The 13,362-nt window shown below is 40.8% G+C and overlaps 1 protein-coding gene and 1 pseudogene across 10 annotated transcripts in view; one reads left to right on the top strand and one right to left on the bottom strand.

Moving 5' to 3' along the window:
- The window catches only part of GLT8D2 (glycosyltransferase 8 domain containing 2), a 75,752-nt gene that overhangs the window by 31,383 nt on the left and 31,007 nt on the right, over positions 1–13,362 (bottom strand). For 2 of the 9 annotated variants that reach the window (XM_017895313.1, XM_017895312.1), the window contains exon 1: positions 8,024–8,116. The exons of 6 other annotated variants lie outside the window; for them this stretch is intronic. The gene's annotated coding sequence lies outside the window, so the exon portion shown is untranslated. Of the gene's footprint in view, positions 1–1,984; positions 2,013–8,023; positions 8,117–13,362 lie in introns of those variants that run through there. One more of the 9 variants, XM_017895314.1, reaches the window with a different exon arrangement.
- Positions 5,738–6,606, top strand: LOC108544255 (60S ribosomal protein L6 pseudogene; annotated as a pseudogene). Its single transcript, XR_001889779.1, has one exon. The product of XR_001889779.1 is annotated as a 60S ribosomal protein L6 pseudogene (transcript).

A 13,362-nucleotide genomic window follows, 5' to 3' on the forward strand; every position in this document is an offset into this window, starting at 1 on the left:
TTTTTTTAGTAGAGACGGGGTTTCACCGTGTTAGCCAGGATGGTCTCGATCTCCTGACCTTGTGATCCGCCCGTCTCGGCCTCCCAAAGTGCTGGGATTACAGGCTTGAGCCACCGCGCCCGGCCTGTAACCCAATATTAAAAGGCCTTTTTGTCTCTGTGTTGAAGATTACAGAAAATATAGGGATAGGCTGGTAGAAAAAGGGAGATTTTTTCGGTTGATAGTCTTACAGGATTTATATTGAACATATTTAATAACTCATATGGCCCTTGGCACTGATCAATCAAAATGGGTACCAGTTATAAATGGCTGGCACAGTCCCACAGAAGTGTTCTGACTAATAAATAGCAGCAGCTTTGGCACCTACAGAATGTCAGATCATACTAATGTATTATCTATTCATACATATAAATAAGCACAGGAGATTCTACACACACACACACACACACACACACACACACATGCACACACACACATGATGCATTGTATTTTGCTAAGCAGCAAGAACCATAACTGTCACATCATCAACCATTCTCATATTCTATCAGGCCAACTTTTTACATAAAGTCCTTTGCATAAGAAAAATGCAGGGCAAATTCTAAGAGGCCTATCAACTAGACGTATTCCAAGAACAACTTATTTTAACAAAAGAGACCAGCTGCTGCTTCAGAGCATAAAGAATTGGCCCATGAGAACCGTTTTTCTGCCAAGGTATTTGATACATGTTGACAAGCAAATTTATTTCTGGTTTTCTGGATTTACACATATTTCCTACTGTGAGTTCTTTCTTGATGTTCTTAAAAATTGTTATGCATCAGGGGGAGGGAGAGCATCAGGATAAATAGCTAATGCATGTGGGGCTTAATAACTAGGTGATGGGTTGATAGGTGCAGCAAACCACTATGGCACACATTTACCTATGTAACAAACCTGCACATTGTGCACATGTATCCCAAAACTTAAAATAAAATAAAATTTCAAAAAATTGCTACGTATACCATCTCTCTTTTATTAGGTAGTATTTTCTGAATTCTTTAGACTGCATTGAAGAATCAGAAAGAGCGCTTCACCCAGGGAAACACAAATGATTCTGTATAATAAACATTCAGTATGTCTGTCTTCATTTTAAATAGGCTTCTTTTCCATGACACATTTACTAAAGGAATATTACCATGTCAGCTGCAAAATTTGACATGCTGATTTTTAAGTTTGTAAAAATTTACATACATTAGAATTTACTTTTTTATTTCTATAGTTCTGTGGACTTTTACACATGCATAGATTCTTGTAACAACCACCACAAATGGGATAGAGAACAATGCCAACACTCCTAAAGAATTCCCTTGTGCTGCCCCTTTGTAGGCAGACCCTGTCCAACACCTAGCCCTTGGCAACCACTGATCTGTTCTCTGTCTCTATAGTTTTACCTTTTCCAGAATGTCATATAAACGGAATCCTACAGGATGTAATATTTTGAGAGACTCTCTTCTTTCAATTAGCATAATGCTTTTGAGATTCATACTTGCTACTGCCTTTACCAATAGTTTGTACCTTTTTATTGCTGAATAGTATTCCATTGAATGGATATACTACAGTTTATCCATTCACCCACTGAAGGACATTTGGGTTGTTTCCATTGTTTTGTGATTATGAATAATGTTTCTGTAAACACTTGTTTATAGGTTTTAGCGTGAATAGAGGGTAACTACCTAGAAGTGGTATTGCTAGGTCTTTTGGTATATTTAACTCTATAAGAAACTGCCAATCTAAGCTGGGCACAGTAGTTCATGCCCATAATCCCTGCACTTTGGGAAGCCAAGGCAGGAGGATCGCTTGAGCTCAGGAGTCCAAGACCAGCCCTGGCAACATAGTGAGACCCCTGTCTCTATGAAAACAAAACAAAACAAAACAAAACAGCAAAAACCTCAAAAACCAAATGTGGGGAGTTAGAGAAAAAAAATTAGCCAGACATGGTGGTGGGCACCTGTGGTCCCAGCTATTCAGGAGGCTGAGGTGGGAAGATTGCTTGAGCATGGGAGGTTGAGGCTACAGTGAGCCATGGTCGCACCACTGCACTCCAGCCCAGGTGACAGAGAGAGACTTGTCTGAAAAAAAAGGAAAAGAAAAAGAAAGAAATTGACAATCTTTTTTCCTGAGTGGAAACAGAAACTGACAATCTTTTTTTCCTGAGTGAAAACATTTTCATTTTGTATTCCCACTAGCATAGTGAGAAAGTTCCAGTTGCTCTGTGTTCTTGTCAGCACTTGGTAACTTGGTATTGTTGGTATTTTTTTAAATTTTAGCCGTTATAATGGGTGAATTGCATTGTGATTTTAATTTGCATTTCCCTAATGATTACTCATGTTGAGCATCTTTTTGTGTGTTTATTTACCATCCACATATGGTGAAATGTCTGTTTAAATCTTTTGTGCATTTTTATAGAATTATTTTCTTATTTTTGAGTTTTGGGAGTTGTTTATATATTCCGGATACAAGCCCTGTGTCAGGCCTCAGTGCTGTGGCTCACGTCTGTAATCCCAGCAATTTGGGAGGTCGAGGCTGGCAGATCACTTGAGGTCAGGAGTTCAAGACCAGCCTGGCCAACATGGTGAAACCCTGTCTCTACTAAAATACAAAAATTAACCAGGCGTGGTGGTGCGGGTCTGTAATCCCAGCTACTCGGGAGACTGAGGCAGGAGAATTGCCTGAACCTGGAGGCGGAGGTTGCAGTGAGCCAAGACTGTGCCACTGCACTCCAGCCTAGGCAACAGAGTGAGACTCTGTAAAAAGAAGAAAAAAAAAAAAGCCCTGTGTTATGCGATTTGCAAATACTTTCCCCTGGTATGTGGCTTGTCTTTTCAGTCCTTAATAAATTTTGCAGAGCAAAAGTATTTAATTTTGATGATGTCAAATTCATTTTCTTTTTTTTCTTTTTTTGAAACAGGGTTTTACTCTATCACCTAGGCTCAAGTGCAGTGGTACAATCTCGGCTCACTGCAAACTCCACCTCCCAGGCTCAAGCAATTTCCTACCTCAGCCTCCCAAGCAGCTGGGACTACAGGCGCACAGCACCGCACCCAGCTGATTTTTGTATTTTTTATAGAGACGGGGTTTTGCCCTGTTGCCCAGACTGGTCTTGAACTCCTGAGCTCAAGTGATCTGCCTGCCTTGACTTCTCGAAGTGCTGGGATTACAGCCATGAGCCACCACACCTGGCCTTTTTTTCTTTTATAGATCATGCTTTTGGTATCATATCTAATAATTTTTGGCCTAACCTAAGGTCATAATAACTTTCTCCTATGTTTTCTTGGAGAATTTTATAGTTTTAGACTTAATATTTTCATTTAGAGTTAATTTTTGTATATATTATGAAGTGTAGATTAAACTTCATCTTTTAGCATATGGTTATCCAGTTGTTCCAAGACCATTTGTTGAGGTCATTTGTTGAGACTGTTGTTCCTTCTGTGGAACTGATTTTTTTTCTTTAATATTTTGTTCCAATTTCAGGGTATTCAAAGGGGACTTGAAATCTGGCAAAGAATTTGAACCTAGAGGGATAACATGTGTCCCAAAGGAGAGAGCAAGTGATCAACACAGGTTTTTTATTCTCTCCTATACTTTCTACAGGAAGAATTACAGATCTGATTCTGATTAGTCATCAGTGACTAAAAAGTGAGCTACGTCATCAAATAAATACTCAATAATGTGGCCGGGTGTGGTGGCTCACACCTGTAATCCCAGCACTTTGGGAGGCTGAGGCAAGCAGATCACTTGAGGCCAGGAATTTGAGACCAGACTGGCCAATACGGCGAAACCCCATCTCTACTAAAAATTCAAAAATTGGCTGGATGTGGTGGAGCATACCTGTAATCTCAGCTCTTTGGGCGGCTGAGGCACGAGAATCACTTGAACCTGCAAGGAGGGGGTTGCAGTGAGCCAAGATCACACCACTGCACTCCAGCTTGGGTGACAGAGAGAGACTCTGTCTCAAAAAAAAAAAAAAAAAATTCAATAATGTTCTCAGAGTACTATCAGAACCAAGCAGGCAAGAAAAGCATTGATCTACCACGAAAAACTTTCAACCAAACATTTCCCCAAACTCAAATTCGATCTTTGCATTATATTCTGGAGTATTTTATTTATGCTCTGAAATCAAGAAGGCTAAGACACCCTCCCTCTATTCTAAAAATATACCTGTTAAGACTTCCCTTCCCGGTTTTCCCAATTTACAATGTATCTATCTATATGCTTAATACAATACCTTGGATATTCATTAGGAGAAGTGGTAGGCATTAAGTAAAGCATAGGATATGGCAGGTTTGATGAAAAAATAAAATTTAATCATTAGATAAGGATTTTAGATGACAACATTCATTTTACTGTAAAATCTAAAGTTAAATTTTGTCACATTTTTATGTTCATTCACTTGTTTGTGACATTTTGCCAATTACCCCAGGAGTTGGCAACTGACTTCATCTCACACAGAAAAGTTAATTTGCCATAAAAAACAATTTGTCCTGAAAACTCAGTTTATTTTAAAATTCAGTTGATCTTTCTTAATTATGGTCTTTCAAAGGAACTTCTGAACTTGACATTTGACAGGAGGCTGCAGACAGCAAACCAGGACTAATAACCTTTAGAAACTAACAACATGACAGAGAGCCCAAGGAGGTAGTTGAGAAAGGAAGGATATCACAGGTCCCCACGGTTTCATGAACCAAAGTGTTACGAGAATTTGCTGGCAGTCTTCTAGGAAAACTCTTCAACAGAGATTTGATTCAAGTCTTTAATTCACTGTAAACAACCAGCTACAATGTTTCTTTTATTTTCCTAGGCTACAGACTGAACACCCAAGAGCTCTGAGTGCATGGCAGTGACCCTTCTCCTCTTACCCTTTTGCACCTGGAAAAGAATTGGGTCAAAACAGCACACTACTTAGGATTTTTCTGAGATAGGGTTTCAGGTACTTTTTATCCATTTAGGATTTCAGGTGACATGCATGTATCTAACTTTTGGGGATGATGGAAGCCTAGAATGATCTTTGGCCACATGGCCCCGCCTCCCACTCCATGAAAGAAGCCATCTGGTATCACAGGAGAGAATGGGGCAAAGACCAGAGGGAAGCCAAGCTCTAAGTCCCTCAGGTCATCCACTTCCTGGGCATCCCAGTTACAAAAACCAGTAACTTCGCACTTTTTCCTTAAACTGTTTTGAAATGAGGTTCAGTTTCTTGCAAACAAAAGTCTTTACAAATAAATTTGCTGTGGCCAGAATGGTGTGTGAATATGGGGAGCAGTTTGCAGGGGTCAAAGGGCCCTTGTGGCTACACCAGAGGTCAGGTGAACTGGGCTCCAGATAATGGATTTCACCGTGTGTTGACGAAGCTTTACAGCTCACAGGCAAGGCTGGTCGGCTCTTTCCTGAGTGCTCGGTTACTGTAACTATGAGACCACTCCAGAGGCAGAGGAAGAGTAAGTGCTGACTCATCTGAACAGGGGGTTCATCTTTCCCTGTCCAGTGTGTTGCCAACTCTGAAATCTCTTTAAGATGAAACAAGAGGCTTTAGGATGCAGATAATTGCACACCAATTGCAAGGCACAACAGTAGTGAGCCAAGAAGGTAAGTTCCTGAAGCCGATTGTTGTAGGAAACCTTAAGCCATATGGTGGGAGTGGTGTCCTTGAGAAGCATGTAGTTTCAACAGAAAGTTTGCTTTAAAAAAAGATGTGCTCTTTCCCATCTTGCAAGATGGCGGGTGAAAAGTTGAGAAGCCAGATACTAAAGAGAAGAAACCCGAAGCCAAGAAGGCTGATGCTGGTGGCGAGGTGAAAAAGGGTCACCTCAAGGCCAAGAAGCCCGAGAAGGGGAAGCCCCATTGCAGCCGCAACCCTGTCCTTGTCAGAGGAATTGGCAGGTATTCCCGATCTGCCATGTATTCCAGAAAGGCCATGTACAAGAGGAAGTACTCAGCCGCTAAATCCAAGGTTGAAAAGAAAAAGAAGGAGAAGGTTCTTGCAACTCTTACAAAACCAGTTGGTGGTGACAAGAACGGCGGTACCCGGGTGGTTAAACTTCGCAAAATGCCTAGATATTATCCTACTGAAGATGTGCCTCGAAAGCTGTTGAGCCACGGCAAAAAACCCTTCAGTCAGCATGTGAGAAAACTGCGAGCCAGCATTACCCCCGGGACCATTCTGATCATCCTCACTGGACGCCACAGGGGCAAGAGGGTGGTTTTCTTGAAGCAGCTGGCTAGTGGCTTGTTACTTGTGACTGGACCTCTGGTCCTCAATCGAGTTCCTCTACGACGAACACACCAGAAATTTGTCATTGCCACCTCAACCAAAATCGATATCAGCAATGTCAAAATCCCAAAACATCTTACTGATGCTTACTTCAAGAAGAAGAAGTTGCGGAAGCCCAGACACCAGGAAGGTGAGATCTTCGACACAGAGAAAGAGAAATACGAGATTACAGAGCAGCGCAAGATTGATCAGAAAGCTGTGGACTCACAAATTCTACCAAAAATCAAAGCTGTTCCTCAGCTCCAGGGCTACCTGCGGTCTGTTTTTGCCCTGACGAATGGAATTTATCCTCACAAATTGNAAAAAAAAGATGTGTGTGTGTGTGTGTGTGTAATTGCATAAAGATTTGGCAAGCCTGAATTTCATCCTCTCCTTCCTCTTTACAGTTTCATCTCATCTCTGATGGTGGCACTTCTTGGGTTTCAAAAAACAAAAAAAAAATTCCAAGCAGACAAGACACAGTTTCTGACTGAGGGCACTGAAATCAAGTGGAAAATCAACTGGAAATCCTTTTCCAACACAATTAGTGTATTAGACTGTGGGCCTTGGAGTCATACCACCTGGATTCAAATCCTAGCTCCACAATACATAAGAACCCCTTCCCTTGGAAACTTAAGATTCCTCACTCATAAAATGTCTGTAATACCATTATACAATCAATATGTTAATAAGTAATTGAGGAAAAAACCTCAATAAATGCTAAAATGATAGGGTAAAAGGTTGTTGTGGTACAGAAAATTCATATTCTCAAAGTAATCACATTTAAGATCAACAAAATGAAACAAATTGAAATCCTGTGCCTTGAGATGTGATAAACATCAATGTGCTTGCCAGTGATATTTAACCTGATTCTATCATGGATAAGGTCATGGTAAAATCCAAATCACAGATCATTCTGAAGACAAACTGCCCTGGTCTCTTCAAATATGTCAATGTCATGAGAGGGAAAAAAAAAAAAAAAAAAAAAAAAAAAACGTTGGGAACTCTTTAGAGGCTTGACAATGTGACAATGAAATGGAAAGTGTGAACCTTGGCTGGGCACAGTGGCTCACGCTTGTCATCCCAGCACTTTGGGAGGCTGAGGCAGGTGGATCATGAGGTCAAGAGATCGAGACCATTCTGGCCAACATGGTGAAACACCATCTCTACTAAAAATACAATAATTAGCTGGGCATGGTGGCACACACCTGTAGTCCCAGCTACTTGGGACGCTGAGGCAGGAGAATCGCTTGAACCCGGAAGACTGAGGTTGCAGTGAGCCAAGATCACACCACTGCACTCCAGCCTGGTGACAGAGTCAGACTCCATTTCAAAAAAAAAAGAAGTGTGAACCTTGACTGCATCCTGGACCAACTGTTTAAAAAGAGCTACAAAGTTTATTTTTGGGAAATTGGGGAAATATTATGGTATTAATGTTAAATTTCCTGAGAGAATAAATGTGGTATGGTTATGTAGGAGTACATCATTGATAGCAGGAGACACATATATTCATTTAGGGGTGAAAGGTCAAGAGGTTCAGGGGTGTTTGTGTGTAGAAAGAGAGAGTGAGAGGTACTGAGACAATGCTAACGTGGCAAAATTGGTTGAGCCATTATACTCTTCTTGCAACTTTTCTATAAATTAAAATCATTTATAAATAAAAAGTTGAGGAAATGAAGGTAATATAAGGCTTTATGAGGATTAAATGCAGTAATACATTTACATGCATTAAGTACTTACAACAGTGCTTGGCAAACAGTTGGAACCCCACTTGTACAAGCCATTATGATTGTGTGATCCCAGGGAAATCACTCCATCTCTCTCCGTCTCAGTTTCCTCATCATTATGACTGAAGAAGACAATTCTATTAGATCTAACATTCTAGAACTTTATATAATTATGCCCTCAAAAAAGTGATGGGGGTTGAAAGAATCAACATTGTCAAAATGTCCATAACACCCAAAGCAATCTACAGATTTAAAGTAGTCCCTATCAAAATTCCAGTGGCATTTTTCACAAAAATAGAAGAAAAAAAAATCCTAAAATGCATATGGAACCACAAAAGCCCCCAAATAACTAAAGCAATTTTGAGCAAGAACAAAACTGAAGGCATCACATTTCCTAATTTTGAATTATATTTACAAAATTATAGTAATCCAAAAAGTATAGTACTGACATAAAAACAGACACATAGACCAATGGAACATAAACCAATGGGACAGAATAGAGAGCCCAGAAATAAATCCATGCATATATGGTCAATTATTCTTCCATAAAGGCACCAAGAATACACAATGGGGAGAGGATAGTCTCTTCAATAAGTGGTGCTGGGAAAACTGGATATTAATTAAAAAATTTGGATCTTTATCTCATATCATACACAAAACCAGTTGAAAATTAATTAGGCCGGGCGCGGTGGCTCAAGCCTGTAATCCCAGCACTTTGGGAGGCCGAGACGGGCGGATCACGAGGTCAGGAGATCGAGACCATCCTGGCTAACACGGTGAAACCCCGTCTCTACTAAAATACAAAAAACTAGCCGGGCGAGGTGGCGGGCGCCTGTAGTCCCAGCTACTCCGGGAGGCTGAGGCAAGAGAATGGCGTAAACCCGGGAGGCGGAGCTTGCAGTGAGCTGAGATCCGGCCACTGCACTCCAGCCCCGGCGACAGAGCAAGACTCCGTCTCAAAAAAAAAAGAAAGAAAGAAAGAAAGAAAATGAATTAAATATTAAATAAGTAAATATTCATTTTTATTAATTATTAATTTAATAATAACATAATTAAATGTTTAAGATGTAAAACTATAAAACTAGAAGAAAACAGGGGGAAAGCTCTGTGGCATTGGTCTTGGCAATGATTTTTTAATATGACACCAAAAGCACAGTCGACAAAAGCAAAACAAGTGGGAATACATCAAACTAAAAGTTTCTGCACTGCAAAGGAGCAATCAGTAAAATAAAAAAGCAACCTGTGGAATGGGAACGATTATTTACAAACCATATACCTAATAAGAAGTTAATATCCAAAATATACAAAAAACTCATACAACTCAATAGCAAAAAAAAAACAACTAACTTGATTTAAAAATAGGCAAAGGACCAGAATAGACATTTCTCTAAAGAAGGCATACAAATGGCCAACAGGTATATGAAAAGATACTAAAAATCACTAATAATCAGGGCAATTCAAATCCAAACCACAATAAGATATCACTTCACATCTGTTAGAATGGCTATTATCAAAAAGTCAAAAGATAACAAGTGTTGGTGATGATGTAGAGAAAAAGGAACCCTTGTACATTGCTAGTGGGAATGTAAATTAGTACAGCCATTATGGAAAACAATATGGAGGTCTCTCAAAAAATTAAAAATAGAGCTACCATATGATGCAGCTATCCTACTTTGGGTTATATATCCAACAGAAAGAAAATCAGTATCAAAGCTAAATCTACACTCCCAGATTCATTGCAGCACTATTTTTTTTTTCTTTTTTTTTTTTGAGACAGAGTCTCGCTCTGTCATCACCTGGGCTGGAATGCAGTGGCACAATCTCAGCTCACTGCAACTTCCACCTCCCGGGTTCAAGCAATTCTCCTGCCTCAGACTCCCGAGTAACTGGAATTACAGGTGCACATCACCACGCCTGGCTAATTTTTGTATATTTTTAGTAGAGACAGGGTTTCACCATGTTGGCCAGGCTGGTCTCCAACTCCTGACCTCAGGTGATCTGCCCGCCTCGGCCTCCCAAAGTGCTGGGATTACAGGCGTGAGTCACCATGCCCAACCTGCAGCACTATTCAGAATAGCCAAGATATGGAACTAACCTGTGTCCATAAATGGATGAGTGGATAAAGAAATGTGGTATATATATATGAATATGTGTGTGTGTGTAGACATATATATACACAAAATAAAATATTATTTCACCTTAGAAAAGAAGAAACTAATGCCATTTGTGACAATATGGGTGAACCTGGAGGATGTTATGCTAAGTGAAATAAGCCAGGCAAAGAAAAATAAATACTGCATGTTCACTTATATGAGAAATCTACAAAGTTGAACTTAGAGAAACAGAGAGTAGAAGGGTAATTACCAGGGACAGGGAGGTGGAGAAATGAGGAAATGTCAGTCAAAGGGTACAAGCTTGCAGTTTTAAGATGAGCAAGTTCTGGAGACCTAACACACAGCATGGTAACGGTTATTACTAATAATGTATTGTATACCTGAAATCTGCTAAGAGGGTAGATCTTAAGGGTTCTCACCACACCATACACAAAAGGTAAATATGTGAGGGTGATGGATTTGTTAATAAGCTTGATTGTGGTAATCATTTCACAATGTGTATATTAAAACATTGTACTCCTTGAAGATATATATATGTGTGTGTGTGTGTGTGTGTGTGTGTGTGTGTGTGTGTGTGTGTGTACGTATGGGTGTATATATATATTTTTTTCAGAGACAGGATTGTCACCTAGGCTGGAGTGCAGTGTGCAATCATAGCTCATTGTAACCTTGAACTCCTGGGCTCTATCAATCCTCCCACCTTGGTCTCCCAAAGCACTGAGATTACAGGCATGAGCCACTATGGTTGGCTGAATATATACATTTTTTATTTGTCAATTATACCTCAATAAAGCTGAAGAAAGCAAACAAAAAAATCTTATTTTAAGAACTAATAGTCGATAAAATGTTCTTGTCCACAACTTCATGTCGTTTTAATTATTTAGACAATATATACAAGAATATGCTTACTTCCTTAAAAATTATTTATGCCTGGATTCTGTTCCAAGATGGCCAAATAGGAACAGCTCCGGTCTGGAGCTCCCAGCATGATCGACACAGAAGACGGGTGATTTCTGCTTTTCCAACTGAGGTACCTGGTTCATCTCATTGGGACTGGTTGGAGAGAGGGTGCATCCCACAGAGGGTGAGCCGAAGCAGGGCAGGGCATTGCCTCACCCAGGAAGCCCAAGGGGCTGGGGGATTTCCCTTTCCTAGCCAAGGGAAGCCGTGACAGACTTTACCTGGAAAAACGGGACACTCCCGCCCAAATACTGTGCTTTTCCAATGGTCTTAGCAAACAGCACAACAGGAGATTATATACTGTGCCTGGCTTGGTGGGTCCCATGCCCACTGAGCCTTGCTCACTGATAGTGCAGCAGTCTGAGATCAACATCGACCTGCAAGGCAGCAGCCTGGCTGAGGGAGGGGTGTCTGCCATTGCTGAGGTTTGAGTGGGTAAACAAAGTGGCAGGGAAGCTCAAACTGGGCGAAGCCCACCACAGCTCAGCAAGGCCAGATGCCTCTGTAGACTCCACCTCTGGGAGTAGGGCATAGCTGACCAAAAGGCAGCAGAATCTTATGCAGACTTAAACATCCCTGTCTGACAGCTCTGAAGAGAGCAGTGGTTCTCCCAGCATGGTGTTTGAGCTCTGAGAACGAACAGACTACCTCCTCAAGTGGGTCCCTGACCTCCGTGTAGCCTAACTGGGAGACACCTCCCAGTACGGGCCAACTGACACCTCATACAGGTGGGTGCCCCTCTGGGACGAAGCTTCCAGAGGAAGGATCAGGCAGCAATATTTGCTGTTCTGCAATGTTTGCTGTTCTGCAGCCTCTGCTGGTGATACTGAGGCAAACAGGGTCTGGAGTGGACCTCCAGCAAACTCCAACGGACCTGCAGCTGAGGGACCTGACTGTTAGAAGGAAAACTAACAAACAGAAAAGAATAGCATCAACATCAACAAAAAGGACATCTACACAAAACCCCAACTGTGGGTCACCAATATCAAAGACCAAAGGTAGATAAAACCACAAAGATGGGGAGAAACCAGAGCAGAAAAGCTGAAAATTCTAAAACCCAGAGTGCTTTTTCTCCTCCAAAGGATCGCAGCTCCTCACCAGCAAGGGAATAAAGCTGGATGGAGAATGACTCTGACAAGCTAACAGAAGTAGGCTTCAGAAGGTCGGTAATAACAAACTTATCTGAGCTAAAGCAGGATGTTTGAACCCATTGCAAGGAAGCTAAACACCTTGAAAGAAGATTAGACGAATGGCAGTGTACAGAAGGCCTTAAATGACCTGATGGAGCTGAAAACCATAGCATGAGAACTACATGATGCATGCACAAGTTTCAATAGCCGATTCAATCAAGTGGAAGAAAGGGTATCAGTGATTGAAGATCAAATTAATGAAGTAGATCGAGAAGAGAAAAGAAAAAAGAGTAAAAAGAAATGAAGAAAGCCTACAAGAAATATGGGACTATATGAAAAGACCAAATCTACGTTTGATTGGTGTACCTGAAAGTGATGGGGAGTATGGAACCAAGTTGGAAAACACTCTTCAGGATATTATCTAGGAGAACTTCCCCAACCTAACAAGGCAGGCCAACATTCAAATTCAGGAATACAGAGAGCACCACAAAGATATTCCTCGAGAAAAGCGACCCAAAGACATATAATTGTCAGATTCACCAAGGTTGAAATGAAAGAAAAAATGTTAAGGGCAGCCAGAGAGAAAGGTCAGGTTACCCACAAATGGAAGCTCATCAGGCTAACAGCAGATATCTCGGCAGAAACTCTATAAGCCAGAAGAGAGTGGGGGCCAATAATCAACATTCTTAAAGAAAAGAATTTTCAACCTAGAATTTCATATCCAGCCAAACTAAGCAAAGGAGAAATAAAATCCTTTACAGATAAGCAAAAGCTTAGAGATTTTGTCACTACCAGGCCTGCCTTACAAGAACTCCTGAAGGAAGCACTAAACACAGAAAGGAACAACTGGTATTAGCCACTGCAAAAACATGCCAAACTGTAAAGACCATCAATGCCAGGAAGAAACTACATCAACTAATGGGCAAAATAACCAGCTAACATCATAATGACAGGATCAAATTCACACATAACAATATTAACCTTAAATGTAAATAGGCTAAATGCCCCAATTAAAAGACACAGACTGGCAAATTGGATAAAGAGTCAAGACCCATCAGTGTGCTGTATTCAGGAGACCCATCTCACATGCAGAGACACACATAGGCTCAAAATAAAGAGATGGAGGAAGATCTACCAAGCAAATGGAA

Source organism: Rhinopithecus bieti, unplaced genomic scaffold, assembly GCF_001698545.2.
Source record: "Rhinopithecus bieti isolate Rb0 unplaced genomic scaffold, ASM169854v2 scaffold_24306, whole genome shotgun sequence".
Lineage (NCBI taxonomy): Eukaryota > Metazoa > Chordata > Mammalia > Primates > Cercopithecidae > Rhinopithecus > Rhinopithecus bieti.